Source organism: Stegodyphus dumicola, chromosome 6 (genome assembly GCF_044657685.1).
Source record: "Stegodyphus dumicola isolate Sdum_Otavi_A_Nest chromosome 6, ASM4465768v1".
NCBI classification, from domain to species: Eukaryota; Metazoa; Arthropoda; class Arachnida; order Araneae; family Eresidae; genus Stegodyphus; species Stegodyphus dumicola.
In genome coordinates, this window is record NC_140773.1 from 53,698,574 (window position 1) to 53,719,205 (window position 20,632).

At 31.6% G+C, this 20,632-nt stretch overlaps 1 protein-coding gene across 1 annotated transcript in view; it reads right to left on the minus strand.

The window, feature by feature from the left end:
• The window catches only part of LOC118204971 (BDNF/NT-3 growth factors receptor-like), a 722,804-nt gene that overhangs the window by 40,840 nt on the left and 661,332 nt on the right, over positions 1-20,632 (minus strand). The gene's annotated exons all lie outside the window — the stretch shown is intronic.

The following is a 20,632-nucleotide window of genomic DNA, read 5'->3' on the forward strand; positions in this document are numbered from 1 at the left end:
CAGCTTTTGCAACCTCGGAAGCTCTAACAGTATAAAGTAGGTCCACTGGGTCTTCAATGCCGATGTTAAACAATCTGGCCTGGATTGCTGGGCAGCTGAAGGTGTGATGGCGAGACAGTGGGATGTTATCTGGCAATGAGGACAAATGTTGGTGTAACTAAGCTGTCCGTCTGCGGAATCCTCATCCCTTTTAAGTGATTTGTCCTAAGTCTGGTTATGATAGTCGATATGGCTCTGTCACAGTTCAATTCCGGGATGGAGTCTCCTTTAACTTGACCGATTAGTCTTTGGCTGGCAAATGCATTGGCAACAACGAGGGTTAGGCAGTTGGATGGCTGAGGAGAATCACGGGATGCCTTTGCAAGCTCATCAGCCTTCTCATTACCAAAAATATTTACATGAGCCAGTATCCATTGTAAGATGCAGGATCTTTAGGCAGCAATGATTTTGTTTGTGAGCTCAATGATCTGATGACTGAGTTGACATTTGCCCTTCTGGATCGCTTGCAATGTTGATCTGCAGTCAGAGAAGATGATGATGCCCCTGGAACTCTGTTCTTCTTTAGAGAGATAAATCTCCAGAGCACTTTTGATGGCGACGAGCTCGCATGTCGATTTCTTTCTAAATTTTAAGCCCGAGATATAGTTGAAATCTCTCAAGCTACCGAGATTTAATTTTTAAGAACAAGTCGTGAATTATTCAGTTTCAAGTTTAAAATAAAAAGGATATTTAAACCTTCTTAAGACTTTGTTGTTATTTACATAGACGGGGTGATAACTGGGCTGATTGTCTTGTTGGAGTTGAAAAAATTGAAGAGAATACGAAAAGAAACGCTGTAATAGCATTTGACCAAATCTTGAAAACTGGAACCATTTGTTTTCAACTAACTACTTTAGAAACTTTTAACTGTGAAAATCTTTTAATTACCTTGTAAAAGAAAATATTGGTATAAAACAACCAGTATACCGATACTGGATCTTTGGACCAGTTGAGTCAAAATTATTAATGAAATTACAAGAAAAGAGCCAAACGTATTTCCTTTATCAAATTCTAAATTATCCAAGTTACAGACATCAGCGTCATGTGAGCATTAAAACAAACTGCTTGGATATTATTACCAGTGATATGTGCCTTAAAAAAGCTCAATTTGAACATTGGTGTCTCTGATATGTGTGCATTAAAAGGAAGAGCTATCTGAACATTTTTAATATGATATGTATTAAAAGTAATTACATTTATATGCCTTTTCAAATGGAAGAAAAAGATCAATCGCTGATAATATATTTCTTTGATATCTTCACACATGATTAGATAACAATATAAAATTTCATCGAAGATAAAATTCTGTTTGTAAAAACTTTTGGCTCATTTTCTATCAAGTCAGTTATAAGTAACTATCAAGTTATATACAGGCTGTTCAATTTAAAAGTGTATCTTACATATAAGCATAGATGATTTTGTGCATATTTTATTTTCAAGGATTCTCCGATACGTACATTGTTCCGTTATGTTAACTTTCAAAATAATTCAGTTTAGTGAGAAGAGGATAGATTCTTATAAGCAGAAAGAGGTTCGATGAATGCGTTATTTGCAGGGAGCAGGTATGGAACATGATGTGTGCTGCGTTTTGTTTTGTTTTAAAAACTTCATTTATGGCGATATTTCTGTTTTAAATCAGGGCTTTTTTGCAGACAAAGAATGGTGTCATTGAAGTGGATATATCTGCGGCCAAAACTATCGTACATAGAGCTCTAGAAGCAAGCTTCTTTTTAACACCCTGAATCTTGTCAAAATTCTCGTGCGATGTTATATGTCAAGCTGAAGAATTATCTAGCTCTATTCTGTGAAACATTTACGGACGCTGAAACCTACTTAGATAGAGCACGGTTTTGAAACCGTGCGGAAGATTTCAGTTATAAAATATATTTAGTAGTTTTTCTCATAAACATTATTGTTTGATGTTTCTGTATATAAAAATATTTTAAAGAATATTTGTGTTTTTAATGGGAATTATTACATGACTTATTGCTTTTCCTTACTAATGACAATATTATACTTACAGCCAGTTCATTGCCTAAAAAAGAAAGATATCAGTTCTAGTTATGAAAAGATAGAGCCAAATGTCAGATGTCATACAGCATATTCCATCTTGGAGAGCATTAGGGACTTTTTGAAATTATAATCTTATCTAGAGACTATGATTACTGAGAAATACAACTCTTACAGCCTAGACTGTTGCTCGAAGCGAGCCTCTTGCTCATAAACAAAAATACACCTTGGCAGAATTAAAAGTGAACTACTATAATTATATAGATAAGAAAAAGTTTCAGAAAACTGTTGGAATATGATTAAATATGTAAGCAAATGTAACGGAACTAAAGCGATGACACTTGCAACGTACAGTGTAGGCAAGTTCTACACTGTACGTTGGAAGTGTACATATAATAATCTCTACATGTAATAATTGTCGCATAAAGAAATTGCAGGCGAAAACATCGCAGACGTAAACGTCGCGGAGAAAAACCGCAAGTCGAAACGTCACAGGAGAAAAGAAAGCAAGGAAAAGACGAGAAAAGAAAGCAAGGAAAATACATCTTAGTTCTTGCACATCTTGGGAGAAAAGAAACAAAGGACAAAAAATAGCAGTTCTAAAATATCCGAATACAAAGCAATGTCGTTGAAAGTAAAGTGGCTAAAGAACTTCGCAGTTTGAACACACCCTTTTCGAGAATTATCATGGTAAAAGTAAAGCATTCGCAAGTCATCTCATGACGATAACATTGCAGACATGCATTTTTCAGACGTTAAAAGGTTTAAAAGCATATTCGCATAATGATTTGCGAAAGAAAGATGGAATGAGGAATATTTTTACATTTCTATTTCATATTTTTGAATTAACTAATAAATTATTGCTGAAGAACAGAGAAGAAAATTTAAGTATTTATAAGCTGTAAAGGAGTAGATCATTACCATATTTCTGAATTAACTACTAAATTTTTGCGAAAAAATTAAGAAAAAACGTTATGCATTTAAAAACTGAAGATGTGTAGAAAATTAATGCTACTTATATCTGTTAATAGAATTTTATTTTCTGGAATATTATATAGCTTATATGTTTCCCTTATAACTAATATGTCCACATCTAAATGGCTAATCGCATGTTTTGCGTGAAAACGTAATAACGTTTTAAGAAGACGAATAAACCGAAACAAAAATAATATTTAATTTTCATTAAAAGAACATAATTCACAAAGCTGAAAAAGTTATTTTACAGTTTGATAATTAATTGAAAGAAATTTAGTAGATTTAACATTAAATTATCCTTTTTTTTTCTTACTCATTTCCCTCTTTTCTAATCTTTTTTTTTAATTATCAGTTTTATAAAAATTGACCGTACAATTTCATGAAGGAGATTAATTACTTAATGACATTCATTTAGTTTATTATGAGTTTAAAAGTTTTGAACATGTAGGTAACATTCATTTACAACTTTTGAATGCTTAAATATCCTTCTCAGGTTTTCAGCAAAAATTCATTAGTTAAATAAATAATTTAAAAATATTTAAAAATATAAAAGGAAGAATATTCCTCATCCCTTCTTGCTTTCATAAATCGTTATGCGAATATGCATTTACTCCTTTTATAGCCTGAAAAACTATGTCTGTGATGTTACCGTAATGAGATGATTTGCAGGTATTTCATTTTTTACCACAATATTTATGACGGTGATGTTTTGTTGCTACGATATTTTCTCCTTACTTTCTTTTCTCCCACGGTATTTTGTTACTACTACGTTTTGTCCTTGCGTTGTTTTCGGCCGAGTTGTTTTCGGCGGATACCCAACAATATATACAATTACTGAAAAACAGTAAATTATGATGTACGAATTTTTTATAATTATACGCACACAGCATAAATATAATTACTTCGGTAGTTATAAAATTTAAAGAACAGAAATTTTAATTTGATCAGAAATCGTTTAAGAGAAAGGAGTTTTTAATTAATTCATTAGAATCCATTTTGCAAAAGAACTGTTCGTTGATATTCACAAAGCAGCAACAAAAACATATTTATAAAATGTTATATATAATCCTATGCTTGAAATATTTGCATAATTTTGGAACTTATTCGAAGAATATAGTAGTTACACATGAACATATGACATTTTCTTATTAGAACGGGAAAATGATTTCCCTCTTTCTACTAAAAAGAATCATCATTGATTATTTAAGCAGGATTTATTTCCAAAATTTATATTTTCATGTTAATATGCTTTTATGAAAACGTATTTTTTGTCAAGAGGTTTAAATTTAAAAGTCTTAAAAATTCTATTTTAAGGAAATGAAAATTATTCCCTTTCAAACATTTGTTTGTTAGACTAGAAGAGAAACACGCTAATGTGACAATCAAAATCGTAAAAAACAACCTTATATTTAGCGTAGGTATAATGAAACACTCAATCGATTTCGAGGGCAGCTAAAGGTCCCTCCTCATCAGGAGAAAGAAATACATAGAAAGAAAATAGGAATCACAGAAACACGTGATGCTTATCAGCACTGCACGTGGTTATAACTAGATTTTTAATCAGAGTTGCACTGGCCGCCTACTTTTACTAATATTTCTTTATGCTTGATCAGACAGCCTGGCTCAGTAAAAGTAGGCGGCCAGTGCAACTCTGATTAAAAATCTACTTATAACCACGTGCAGTGCTGATAAGCATCACGTGTTTCTGTGATTCCTATTTTCTTTCTATGTATTTCTTTCTCCTGATGAGGAGGGACCTTTAGCTGCCCTCGAAATCGATTGAGTGTTTCATTATACCTACGCTAAATATAAGGTTGTTTTTTACGATTTTGATTTGTTTGTTACATTGGTTTTAAAATTTAAATCACAGTTTAAAATAAATTCTTCAGCGTCCAATCATTTTAATATTTTCCCTTGCAAGGCAATAGCAAGAATTCTATGCTTTTATATACAGAATACTTAAAAATTATGTTTTTAAATATAAAAAACTCAGAAAGGTTTTAAATTTGGTTTCATACGTAAACAAGTCAATTACTTGTTTTTAATTATTTTGACGTCAGTATGTGTTTATCATTTATACTACAAAAATTAGGAATGAATTGGCAGTAAATGAATTGAATAAGGTAGGCATTTTTGAAATATTAACTTAGTTAAAAAATTAAATCATATTTAAAAAAAGAAATTCCATTATTCTTGTTCATTTATGTTCTCGGCTACGCAGCATTGTCTGTAAAGTGCGGCAGGTTGCACGAGGACTGCTGTCTACAAAGTCTATGAAGTATTTTTAAATTTTACGGCCATAAGAGTATTATTAGTAAAGGTATGAATTTTTCCTAAATCGGTGTCATAAGTAATTTGAAATTATTCCCCATTCTTATTTAATCATAAAAATCGTAAACTAAAAAAAGAGGGGAAAGGAAAACCGATCCTAGGTTGTGTAACTCAATTCAAAAACAGTAAATGCAAAATATGCATAAGAATAAGAATGCATAAGAATGTTAATTTTCCAGTAAACGTATATAACGTTTTCTCTTCAAACTAATTTAAGACATCAATTATCATGCAGCTAAAAATACGAAAAGTCTGTAAGAAGTTTCAAACCAATATTAGTATATTTTATAAAGTATAATTTCATTTTAAAGGATGCTAAAAATTTGCGTGTTTAAAGAAACAATGTATAAACTACTTTTAAATGCATCCTGCACGGCCTTAAAATAATTTTTCAAGCCCCTTTAAAAAACGTTTTTTTCCTTCGCTAATATTTTGGAAACGTATATGGTTTTAACACTTCTAACTTTAGTCAGAAGATTTAAATAAAGTTTTTGGTTCGGATATTAGGTAAATTCGCTTATATGAGATGCTAATTGCTAAATATTAGAGAAAATCTACGCATACAACAAAGATTTTGGTGACTCCTGATCTTTACCTTTAGAAAGAGTAATATGTTATATTATGTAGCATTATAAATTTCTACATGATGATTCGTATATAAAATTGATTGTGGGTATTAATTTTAATGGGTATTAATTTTAAATATTTTATCTAATTACGTATACCATTTATTTAGGTGTTTAATTCCGCAATCATCTCTTTGCCTCTTCGTATGATATAATTGTATAATTTTATCTTAATTGCATATAAATAAACAAATACAGTACATATTCAATCATTTGTAAACGAATTAACACAAAAAGTACGATACTTTTCTCTATTTATGTGGTGAAAATGATTTATTTATGAGGCTCAGTTTTTATGGTATAACAATATGATAATCAGTTTTCTATTTAAAGATTTCTAGGAGATATCTTTGCAAGAGCAAATACTTGAACAGAGAATGAATCCTCTTCTGTCATAAAAGTTTCTTTACGCTGCTCTTGTGTTGTTTTATTATGATTAGAAATCATATTCTGCTAATTTAAGTTAATCCTTCAACGTTCTCGTCCTAATTGCTTCGGAGAACTAAGCTAAAAATAAAAATTTTATGTCCTATCAAATACTAGGTTGTAGTTTCGCTTAAAGGCATTTTAACATCAAAAACTGAAAGTGAGCGTCAACAGAGGAAAACATTTCCTGAGCATATACTATAGGATCATTTTAAGATGATATATTTTAAAATATTTTTTCATGACTTTTTGGAAGCATTTTAAGAATTGAATAAGTGGTGATAATCACAAAAATTTCCTATAATTAGACATTGATATTAATGATATTTATATAAATATTTTTGTGGGTATTAACACGAACACCTATCTTTCACTCTTTAAGTATTTAAACAGCAGTAGACCAGATTTGTTGTTTCAAAAGAACTGTCAATTACCTGCCACCAGTATATGTGGATCCAAACACCTTCTCTTAAAAAGCACTTAACTGAATTAAATCTGCGGCTCATCATCTTTTTATTGCATCATAGAAGGTCATTTCAAAGCATTTTGTAAAACGCGATGGAAACGCAGAATGTCCTTGACATAACATGGAAAAAAAAATACTTTTGAAACAAACTAATATATTATCAGTTTTATTTTAAATCATGCAAAATGTTGACTGAATGGCAATATGTGTTCATTTTTCATCCGGATTAAATAATAATAAAACCAGTAGTAGAAATGTATAAAAACGCAAGACGCAATGACGTAATTTATCATCATAAAATATTTCAGTATAGTCAACTAAAGTAAAAAATTCAGAAGGATAATTTAAATGAAATAGGCAAAGGACAAGTTATCTAATTGAAACTGCATCATGGATAAACAAGACCGTGATAGGTTTCCAAAAAAGCACACAAAAGAATGCAAAATATACGAGAAACAAATAAAAATGTCAGTCAAGTCAAACACTGAAGATGGCCACAAACTGCGCCATTACCAAAACTTCAATCAGTTTGGTGCAATATTCAGTTTAAAAGAGGCACGGAAACAAACTAACAATCTTTCAAAAGTTTAGTTTTGAAAACATATGTTTCGTGAGTAGGATAGGCTTAGGTTACTTGATTATGGCAACATTTTTTAACCTGAATGGGATGCTGCTTTTAGGGAACCCTTTATAAGGTGAACTATCTACTATTTACGGATGTGATAGAGAAAATTACGAAAATGCTTCCCCATGCAGCCAACCCATGTGCCGGGTTTCGACCACAGGACAAACTAATAGTATTCAGGCATTTCATCCACTCAGCCGATGATATGTGCAAAGGCGACATCTGTAATATTGTACAAGGTATCTCAAATTAACTTAACCAAATGGGTTCCACATACCGAGATTTTAAAATTTTCTTTTTCAAGAGAAATTTAAACAAGTCGGCGTTTTGTGACATATTTTGCACAATTAGGAAAGGAACTCCGTCGTTTTGACAGCAGTTTTTATTATTTTTTTAATTAGCGTATTGACATATTAACAGTTTTAAAAATAATTGTTTCTTGTTTAGAGTTTAATAGGCGTGTTTCTATTCCTTGAAATTCTAGCATGGAATATATAATGATTCACAGTTCTCGAAATGATTATGTTATACTTCTTTGAAATATGACTTTTTACAGAATTTAAAATTGACAAAATTTTAAATTCTGAGATTTTTCAGCCTCCAAAACATTTGATTTTAAACTCACATTTCAAATGTACGCAGAGATGTTATTGATCACAATTGTAGTCCTTCCCCCTTTCATGTATATTATGGACAATTTACTTGCAGACTTTGGGGTTTTAGATCTATAAGACTTCAAAATTAGTTTTTATGACATAGGGCATCAGGTATATGTGCAGGCAAGCTTCCACATTATTCAGCGTCAGGTGTGCTAACCGAAACCGCTCAAGGACAACACGAAAAAGATTGCAACAACCGGTTTCTCGTTCTTCTGCTGCTGGCGTTCGAGGGTGTAGGACGGGCTTCGGTCTGTCCTCTCCCTGGCCCATGCGATGTGCTATTTTCCTGCTTCTCTTTGCTGTTTCTTCGATGCTGTCTGCTATACATGAAAATCCTTTTTAGTGAGATTTTTACATGAAGATTCAAGAAAATAATTACTCCTGCTTCCTGTACATCGTTGCAGAAAATAATTTTTGTTCAGCTTCTTCCTCCTTTCGAGTACTCTTCGCGCGCACGTGTTTGTGAGATCTGAAATTTCCTGATTTAAAAAAGAAAAAGCAGAAATACCATGATTAATCAAGTACGCTTAATGACTGCCATCAAAATTTGATTGTTCCTTTTATACCATGACTTTGTTTCGAGCTGATGGGGAAAGATTGACTTTATTCTGAGTACAACGTTAATTCTGGCGATGCGCATCACTCGTGCTTGATGTTCAAATTTATTCGTCTGTCTGGTTGATAATTTTATTTATATTAATGCTTATTTCAATATCAAAGATGAAGAATAAAATATAATTGATTTGGTAGCATACAGTTGTCATACTTTGGGGTAAGTACTTTGATTTCGTATTTCCTTCTAGATCACACATTTTGATCTGCACGTTGGTAAGTATTTATGGGTTATTGCTACACAACGCGATTTACTAAGTAAGCAATTCATTTGATTTACATTTGTTGATCCTTTAATTCAAAAAACGCCATGTGACTATGTTTGGTGCTCAATTAACTCTAATTCACTACACTTAATTTTATTTCATTTTTACATTTAGCACCGCAACACACCATCTATTATAATAGCATGGTAGCTATATGCATGACACAATGTCCTAAAATAAAGGTAGATTCCTTCTATTATGAATGAATACTTGTAATCTTTTTATCACAAAACCAAATTTATACTTAAGGCATCATTTATTCCAAATAACTGAAAAATCTCAGCAAGCAATTTTTTTTCTATTTATCCCATTATCAAAACGGGATCTAACATTAAGAAAACTTTACAATTCTTTATTTCGACTTCGATTATTCTTTGAAGTACTACGTTTCCATAGAGTAATGTATAGAATCATTAGTCAGAGTGAAAAAATGTATTAAAGAGAAACAAAACTCTAATGTTAATTCACTTTTGGGATAAATATACATAGAAGACAGAAGAGAATAAAAAATAATCACTTTAACATCATTAATATTATAAAATAATAATATGATATATTTTAATATCATATACATTTTAATATGATTTAAAATATTGATGAGATCATTAAGAGCTTTTGAAAGAAACCTGAAAACGTTTTAACAAAAATCACCGTTCTTTTGAATATACCAATGTAACTTCAAAATGCAAAGTATTAATGTAAAGTACCTTTATCTGAGGTACTTTGTAAAAAAATACTACTTCTATGCAGAAACCGATCTAATTTTACTTTTCGCACTTTACTATAATAATACAACAACGGATAAGGCTATCTAAATAAACATAAAATAAATACTTTATAACTATAATAGCTGAATGAGTTCTTAAAGAAATTTCATCGCTGCTTCAAACTAATTAATTTTACTTCGGACCAAAGCATATTAATTAATTTCCCATAGGATGTGAAGGAAATATCAGTCTTTTTTATTTCGTAACTCCATCGCAAGGAATATGCTATTATCGCGAAAATGGGCTTAAAAGCAGCTGAAATAAGAAAACGAGCCTAATTTATTTTGAATATCCAGCATTATCATGAAATCAAAAACCGTAAGCTCACTTTTCAATGCTGAAAAGGGACTCGAAATGGGCCCATTTTAGCAAAATGTACGAAATTAAATATAAAAGCAATCACAAAATCTAATATTTTAATAAATAGCAAGACAGTGTTAATTTTTTAGGAAATCAAACAAAAGCTTGCAAAAAATTTCTCAGTATTTTAAAATATCTTATCGTAAAACAACGGTATAAATATGGGAAACTTTCAAATAACATCAGCCTAATGAAAGGAAGTTTTAAAGGAAGGGAAAGTCAGGTCGATGAACAATTAGTATTCTTCGTCGCTAAGGGAAAAACATTTTATGGTGTAACTAAAGGCGTGTCTAGCAAAAGATGCCGAATTCAGATTTGGCAATGAGACGTTTTCGCGATTAGTTTCGTTTTAAGACTATGAACGCCTGCTTGTTCCTTACGCCATATTGCAGCTGTAACTCCGTTATATATGTCCACGGTGCAAAGGGTTTGGAAGAGAAAATGCAAATCATGCCAGGAATACTAGTGCACTAAGATGGGCATCAGTATGCTTCGACTGACGCATCCAAAGGCCTGCTGTAGCGGCCTTTGAATGCGTCAGGTCAATGAACAGTTAGTATTCTCTGTCGCTGTGACAAAACCATTTTATGGTGTAACTGAAGGCGTGTCTAACAAAAGATCCCGAATTCAGATATGGCAATCAGACGTTTTCGCGATTGGTTTCGCTTTAAGACTAAGAACGGCTGCTTGTTCTTTACGTCATATAGCGCTGTAATTCCGGTGTCCACCGTGCAAAGAATTTGGAAGAGAGAATACAAATCATGTCAGGAATACTGGTGCACTTAGATGGACGTGAGTACACTTCGACTGACGCATCCAAAGGCGTGCTACAGCGGCTCCGCAAAGCATAGCTGTTGATGCTCACGCAGAATACGCAGGGAGCTTTCGATGCTCAAATATTAAAAAGGACGGTTTTTAGATGATTGATTAGAAGCGGCTGTTATGCTGTCCTTTATTAAGACTGTAACTGACGCAAAGCGAAAGAATGCAATGGATTCGGGACAGAGCCTACTGGATACTGAATGTGGCTACCTGTGAGAACATCTTGAATGGTCTTCTGATAAGAACCTGATGAATACTCCCACCAGTATCCCGAAAAAGGTTTTGATGGCTGCTGCACGATAATGCGTTCAACGATACCGCTATAATCATGCACAAGTTTTTGACACTTAGGGCATTTGTTGTGCTCTCTTCATCAGATTGTAGCCCTGTTGATCATTTCTTTTCCCCTCTCTTGAAGAAACGCTTAAAAGGAAAACTTGTTTTCGAACTTTTCCCCCACCCAAAACAATGTTAATGCTGAACTCAACCGTATCTCACAGGCTGCCATCGCCCAAAGTATGCAAAACCTCTACATATATTCTCAGAAGTACATAATCATGTTAGGCAATTATATTGGAGCAAAATAAGCTATATTTATCTGTATGAGTACCGACTTTCTTGCAAATAAATTATGAAATCTGTCATTAACTGTATCTATTAATTACAGGTTGTAACAACTAACTAAGAAATGTGATTCACATTATTACGAATTAATAGCCGAAGCATAAGAATTAAATACGCTCAGTGTCATGAAATGTATTACGTGAAAAGTTGCATAAAGTTATCCTTAGCTGGAGCAAATCATAATGTTTAGCTTTACATAGCATCTTTTATAAGAAAAGGAATACCCGAACCTTATTATTTTTTAGGAAATCCAAATTATATGATTCGTTCTCCAATGAGATTCTTACGTAATTCAGGGAGCTCAGGTTTCAACAAGTGAAAAATGTTTTACAAAGGATTTGAACTATTTTTATCTTTCGTCACAAACCTTTGTTTTAATTGAAGACATGAAATGATGCAATAAAAATGCACAACAAGTGTAACTAAGTTAAAACATTAACATCCAATCCTGATCATTGCTTTATGATATGTTATCATGATATAGTACATATTTTCAAAGAAATAAATCTATGAAAAATTTTAAACATTTAGTTTAGAGCTGTTAGGTTTTTTCTTTCAAAATAACTCAAATCATTTACATATAAAGAATTGCAATCTTGCATTGTATTTTTCCTATACGATGTTTATCTAAGAAATAAATATATAAATGCTCATACTTCATTATAAGCATCTAATTAGATCAGACTTCCGTTAAATGTTAATTTTATTTGATAAACCTACTTTGATATAAGGGCTACCATTGTCCAAACATTTATTAAACCTGGTGACAAGGTTTTGTATTCCATCACAGAGATTTCCCGCTTGTCTTTTGAGTTTCTGTATGTGTGTCAGAACTCATTTGTCGGAGAGTAGGCTTTCGCCATATGACAACACCCCCCTCATATATAATCATCAATATTATCATGAGGCTTACAATATACAGCAATTTTAACTATCCTAGAAGATAAATTCAACAACGAGAATTTGTCTTATCTAGCAAAACGAAGTGATTACTTTCTGAGCCAAAACTCATCTGATTTTGTTTTATTTGGGAAATTGCATCTGGCTTTGTTGAAGTTATCGATGACTGGATTCAGGTATATGTTTAAAAATCCCTATGTCATCATTGGTTTAAGATGTAATCCATGAAATGATAGGTCACACGCTGTGTGAAGAAGAAGAACTTATGGTTTATCATTTTCGTTTTCTGTTCTTAACAATTAAATCCCCCAACGTGCCCTCAATTTTTTATATTCTAATTTTTCAGTCACGGTTTCATGAATCAGGATCTTCGAAATTTAAGAAAATATTCTATACAAGCCCTGTGTTCCCTCAAATAATTTAGTAAAATTTTCATATTTGATATAACAAAGATACCCAGAGATTAAATGACTGGTCACTTCCTTTACATGAACATGAATTACTAATAATGTTGCCATAAATGATAAGTATTTCCTACAAACGCATATTTTGAGGTGAGAAATCATAATACGGCTAGAACCTTGCGTTTGGCAGGATTCTAGATTGCAAATCCCGGCTCAAGTCGTCTTATTCAAATAAGCATTGGTGTAGTAATAATATTAGTTAGAAACGGCATTTAAATACCATATTTGGAGTTCATGATATGGTGAAAGAATATATGTAAATTTGTTTGATATTTTACTGTTTTTTATTAAATTAGCTTTAATTTTAACATTCTAAAAAGATTCATATAAAAGCAAACTTAGATTTGATTTATTGATTAATGGGAAAGCATTCTATGGCTATATATCTAAAGGAGAGAAGAAGACTGTGCAGGTAAGTGGATTATGTTGACAAAATAAACTTAGATTATGTAACGATGTTTAAATACTTTAGCAAGATTATGTTCAGACAAGCTGTAATAATAGTGAAGAGCGAAATCAATATGTATTGCATTTCCTGAACTTCCGCTGTTTATTCTAAATCTACGTTTACGCAAATGTTGAATAGGAGAGAAAAGCCACTAACGCAACTGAAATTAAAGTAAAGTTTCTAAGACAGCTCCAGTGAAATTATTTACAAGAGTAATTTTCATCCACGTTAGGTTTTCCACAGAATTAATAAATATTACAAATTCTTAATAGCTAAATCCCTAGAGTTTTATACGTGGAAGCAACAGCTTTATTAATTAATCTCATTATTTCCTTGCATATTTTTATATTCTCTTTTGAAATACGAATGTGTTTTCGAATTAAAGTGAGACCGGAAATTGCTAATCAACAATAAGAAAACGATATTTTTGTTTGAGTAGCTTTATTTGCAGCATCTCCATAAAACTCCTTACGCAGATCTTGTTTACGAAATTGTTGGTCATGCACATATACATTTAATCACAAAATTGTTTTAAATAAGGCGAACATTAACGTTTTTGTATTCCTTAAATTAAAAATTCAATTTTACAAAAATTACAAAATCATACGTTTTACTCGGTAATCCTGGTTTCTATAGTTATATTTAATACAGATTTATACTTTTTCGATAAACGGAGATATAAAACGTTTGACTTCTTCATAACAAAATGTGACCGAGTTGTTTTCCTTTAAAGTCAACAGAATTCAGGTTCGTACAGAAATTGGAGGGGCAAATATCTTATATCGCTAAAATTAAATATCATTTAAGGAAACGATTCTTGACATTAGTAAGTTACGTGATGAACACTGATATGCAGCCTCACATGAAAAGTTTTAATTAATGTAATTTCTTTTTTCGAAAAGGACATCTTATTCACAGAAACTTACAGAATTTATAATTAAGAAAAAAAATGGCAGTGCCAACTCTAAATGGCATCTATAGCATATAGCCAAATCAAAATATTATACGCACAAATTGAAAATGAATGATAATTCTAGTTAAGCAAATATTTTCGTTTCCTTTTAATTTATTCTTGTATGGCTCTTAGAATATGTTGTTAAGGTAATGACATTTCATACAAATATAATTATATGAGTAGTAAGCAGGGGTAACCGTGAGACGGAAGTGGCGTCTTAGAAAAGGGGCGTGGTCTCCGCCATCTTGGATCACGTGACAACTGGAAGTGAATTACATGGATGAGATGACGTTGACGCAATTACATCATCAAAGCTTCATTTTTATTCTGTGGCAGCGACCCTATTTTTTTCAAAGTTTTTATTTTTTGTGGCAACGAGTATATCTTTTTATGTTTATGGCAACGAGCTCTTAAACCCCGTGTTTGGCATGATATCCGTTTTATTTTATTATTTTTAATTGCTTACGCTTTTTAATAACTTGATTCACTTAAAAGGGATGACGATTTCTGTACACGGACAGCGTAGTTACACCAACATTTGTCCTCATTACCCAGATGACATCCCACTGTCTCGCCATCACATCTTCAGCTGCCCAGCAATCCAGGCCAAACATGGGCATTGAAGACCCAGTGGACTTAACTGGGCAGAAATGCCTTATGCATTGGTTTGAGTGGACTTCATAACATAAAAATTTATTACTCTTTATAAGATTTGTTTAAAGTCAGTAGGTCTTCCAACAACGAAATTTGTGTAAGTCTATATTTAATTTTTTTGGGGGAAAGGAATCAGAAATACAGCATGAATATGTTTTATAAGTTAAATATAAGGGTAAATGTGTAAAGGGAAAGTGTAAAAAGTACATTTGTCAGACATAGTTTGGTGAATCCTTTGAATAAAGGTAAGACATGTAAAAGAGAATCCACGAAGATTTATATAGTTGGCCAAAACGTTAATATATTCTTTAATAGTTAGTACAATACATTAGAAGACAAAGTTCTGAGTCACTCCAACTTAGTAGTATAAAAAGTAAGAAATGTTGTATTCCAGTTAAACTATACAGAAAGAAAATTGTGCGTATTGGTTTAAAGTTACAGAAAATATTATCTGTCTAGAGTGAAGCTATAAGCACCTAAATTTCAGCTTAAAATTTCGAAGGCAGCGGAATGTAGGTAAGTTTACTTTTGGAGAAATGGAAATGTAACATCATATTGTATTTAAAACTAGTGGGAAAAGTTAAGGGTAAAATAAAAATGCATCAAGAAAAAAATTTTAAAGGAAAGAAAAAAATTAAAATTTACATTTGGAAATAAAATACATAAGGGAAAAATAAAAACAAAAAACTGCATTTGTGTAAACCAAATATTGAAAAAACAAAGTTAAACTTATGAAAATAAATATTACTTTTGTAATATAAATAAAGTTAAAAATATAGTAACAACTATTTTAGAAATAAAAAGCGATAAAGAGAAAGTAAATTTGTAAAAATAAATATTACTCTTGTAAAACGAAAAACAAAAAAAAAAAAACAAAAAAAAAAAAAAAAAATCAAAATTAAAGTAAAAATACGAAAATTAATAAATTTGGGAAAAAAAATTGGAAAATAAAAAGTGGAAAGGAAAATTTAAATTCGTAAAAATAGATATTACTTTTGTAAAACGAAAAAAGAAAGTTAAATATAAAAAAAATTAAAGTAAAAATGCAAAAAGGAATGAATTTTAAAAGAAGAAAAAAAAAATTTGCAAATTAAAAAGTAAAAAGAAAATGTAATTCACTTTTATAGAAATAACCGTCAATTTGCAAAAGATAAAAATTTAATTTATGTTTCGAAAAGGAAAGCAATGGAGTTAAAAATTAATAAATTAACTTTAGTAAGAATGAGAGGAAAAAAGAAAGCAATTAAAAATATACCAACAAAATTTTAAAAAAGAGAAATTTAAAATGTGGGAAAATCTTACATTTAAAACAGCAATGAATAAAATGAGGATTTAAAAGCCAAAAGAAATCCTAGTCCGTTTCAAGAAAGATAAACATGCTCATTGGTTACAAAAAAGGATATCATTAGCAAGAATCTGATTGGCCATCAAGATTGTATTCGTTCGTCGTCGTGAAAAAACAAATGTGTGAAGTGGTTTTCACATGCGCAATCCTTCCTAGTGACATCATGCTGTACAATGTGAAATGCACAGAGTACAATGTGAAATAACAAGTTTGGTAACAAGGGGTAGCTAAGAGGTAAGGCTCTTTTGTCGCATGTAAGAAATGGTGGGCTGGAATCCCTCTCGGGGAGTTAATTTTAAAAATCGTGCAATTATGTAAAAGCTATTCATTAAATTAATATACTAAAATAAAATAATTAACTAATAATGGATTAAATAATTAATGATGTACTAAATAGTTAAAATAATAAATAATTATTAAAAAGTTAAAAATTAATGACGTACACAATAATTAATATTAATAAAGTGTTAAATAATTAAAAAGCGCAAATAATTAAAAATAATAAAACGGATATCATGCCAAACACGTGGTTCAAGAGCTCGTTGCGATAAACATAAAAAAATATTGTCTTTGCCACAAAAAATAAAAACTTTGAAAAATTAGGGTCTTTGCCACAGAATAAAAATGAAACTTTGATAATATCATTCCGTCAACGTCATCCTATCCATCTACTTCACTTCCGGTTGTCACGCGATCCAAGATGGCGGAGACCACGCCCCGTTTTGGGAACGACAGTTCCGTCGCACGGTTACCCCCGTTTACTACTTATATATTTTCAGCATTTGGATATTACGTGCATGAATATGCTTTAAATCATTGTAAATCACAAAAGACTGTAGATGAATGACATTAGATGGGAAAAAATGAAACGTCAAAGTCAAATTATCGTAATTTATGTTTTAAACGATTCCTTAAGAATGCAATAAAAGTTTCTTTTTGGCTCAGAAAAAATTTTACAAATCCATAATTTTGAAGTTAAACATCTCGTTAAATTTTTGTCGGACGTGAGCTACTTTGTCATGTTTTATTTTTCAAGAATGTGTTAAAAGTCTTACTAAATACGTAACGTAAAGCAAATTACTACCAATGGTTGTAGAAAGGAGAACCTCAACAGAACTTTTATCAACTTCCTATATATTTCATATGAAACTGTTGAAAACTAAAAACGATGTATTGCTGTAGAAACTCTCTACGAAATTATGAGCTAATTATTTGGAAAATGCTATAAATTCAAGCAATAGCTGAACACATTTATCACTCATTAGCGAATGAAATTAATTTAAATCTTTTCGAGTTTTTATCGTATTTTAGAAATCTAAAACCCAGAGAATTACTTTTGATGCCATTAAATTGCAGTTGCAGTTCAGCTATTTAACGATAATAATGTTTTCCGCATTTTTATGCCTTAATATAAGCTTTCGAATTAGTTTGAAAGTAATATGCTATTCGCATTTTGAGAAAGGAATAAATTATTCATCCTGCTCAATTAGTATTTTAAAACTGTGATAGATTGCACACAATTATTTCGATCCAAACAAAGATCAGATTGCAAGTACTTTACTTCAAAGGAAAAAGCTGATCTGATAAGCATGGAGATTTTTAATGCTATTCAATAAAGAACTGATGTAAAATTTTAAAAGTTTGAGAATAGTGTTTAAATGTATCAACTACCTTAAAGGTTACGTTGCAGAATATACAGATAACTCTTAATATTCATATGTACTCTAGAATTATGTGCGAGTTTATTAAATTCCTTTTCCATTATAGAGAATTTCATGCACATTGAAAACATGGTGACTCTTGAAAAAAAAATGGCTGCTCTAAAATGGGTTGTGTGGTTGTAACGGAGAGGCTCATGAAATTGTTGGTTCATCGTTATTAGCGATCCGACGTGTAAGTGACATTTGTTCATACCGACAGAATATGACCAGACAGGTGACCCATAGACCGGGGTTTTATCCTCACGACACCCGTTGCTTCTGCCTTACGCGCGCCACAATTACGTTTACGGCAATGGTAGGCTCCTTCAGTCTGGAATTTCAATGGCTGGAGTAGAATTTCTTAGGCATTTTGTTTTCGCTGCTTGGAATTGAGCCATGATGACTATTAAAGACGTATCTAGAAATGTTCAGGATTATGGCGGGATACCGATCTGATTGTCGTCCGTCACAGAACCCGGTAACAGGGAGTTATGATACCGGGTGTAATTTCATTTGATAGTTGGGCTTCTTTGCTTAGTATCTGTCACACCCTTACAGTACAATGGTATGCAGACAATATTCTACTCTCCGTTGTGTTGCCCTTCTCCTTTCGAGGTAACCCGGTTGCATTTCAACAAGATAATGCCCAGGCCCATACTTCGTTCGCTAACATACAGCCCCAAACTACGGCGTTCCCTCTACCATGTCTCACAGTCGGTGTTAAATGTTGTTTTTCCAGGTCGGTGTTTGACTTTCTCTACACATATTGCCGTCCATCAGTCCCCAAAACGGTGAACTTCGATTCGTCAGAAAAAAGTAATTGTATTCCAAAACTCACCATTTAAATTAACATAAGATTTTGCAAAATCTAATCTCTTTCTGCTGTTTATTTCTGAAATGAAAGGTTACTTTCTACCTGCCCTTCCATAATAGCTTCCTTCATGTGCAATATTCCGTATGCTCTGTACACTACATTGTTCATGCGAAGTCTTTACACTGTTCTTGCGAAGTATTAGCAATATCTTTGGTTACTTGGGGTGCACATATTTTACAGTTTTTCTTAACCTCTTTGATAATGCCATGTTTTTCCCTTCCAGAAATTATTCGAAGCCATCCACTTCTATTCTTATTTTCCATTCATCCTGTCTCGTTGAACATTTTTACATTTCTAACAGCAAATAAACGTATGTATTCCTATAGCACAATAAGTTAAACCTTTATTTGTGAGCTGAATGATCATGTTTCTAACATCAACATTCAGCTCTTTCAATTTCGAAGCCATTTATTTTATCACAGTATTAGCAAAATAACGTTTTAAAAGTTTTGAAGTAGCACTGCACACTTTGTACTAACAGGGTTTCTTAACAGTCCAGAAACATATGACCCCAACATAACAAAATTTGCGTAGTAGTTAGAACTGTGCCAATACTTTTCTGACATGCAAATTTACGTTTTTGTTGTATATTTTGTATAAAAGGAATATTAAAATGAAAGTTTCATTAGCTGTGTGTGTTTATTACCTCTCATGTTCATTATGTCCATCTAAAATTGTAAAGCATTTTCTTTGTTAGCTAATATGATCAATTATAGGGAACTTCAAATACTTTTGTTACCCACTGTTATTGTCAATTATTTACCTCATACTAGAAAGACGAAGAGAAAACAATGTGTTGCTTAAACGAACTGAGCTGATCAGTGTTTATTAATGTTTAACAATGTTCTTGCCTTAAAAATTGTATTCAGTGAAGTTTTTGATTCATTTCATGAGTTGGTTTATTTTGTTAAATTTGCTGCTCATTATTGAGCAGAGTTATGTTGTAAATTAAAACACTAAAATAATTGATCGACCTTCGTTTAATTTTTATTTAATATTAAATTTTTATTTAATTCCGTTTAAACTTATCACAGAGTCCCAAAATACGTATACAATTTTAAATTTGGATTTTTCTCTACTTTTTAATTCTCCATTTCTCATTCTCATGCATATCAGATCGTAGCGAGTTTCATGCTTTCGCTTTTTCAATTCGTTAAATGAGCGGTAAACATACTAGTAGTATATCTAAGTTGGTATTAGAAAAAGTCTCCGTTTTTTCAACGAAGCAGTTTCATAATTTGAAATGCGAAAGAACTTAGTACAAATTAAAATGTTACTAAATCCTTGTCAGAATTTTATTCAGAAAACTTCATCATTCGTGCATTTTTATAGGCTTAAAAATTTTAAATTAATAAATGTGGTCTTACCTTTTAAAACGGAATGTGTATTGAGATTTAAGTGAATTAAGGAAAAGTTTGAGAATTAAATGTCCTTAAATCATCTAGAGGATAATAATCCATAATTCTCACTTTTCATTTCGGCTTCTGATAATAGACCCAAAATACCGAAGTCAATAAAACGTTTTAAAGATTCCATTAAATTTTTCTAGGAATAACTTGCTTTACATTTAGAATGACCCACAAGTTTTTCCATTGTTTTCTGTTTCTTTTTTCATAACTTAAGTTCATGTTTTCACGCGGCTAACATGCAACTGAGTAAAATTAGTAAGCGAAATTACCACAAT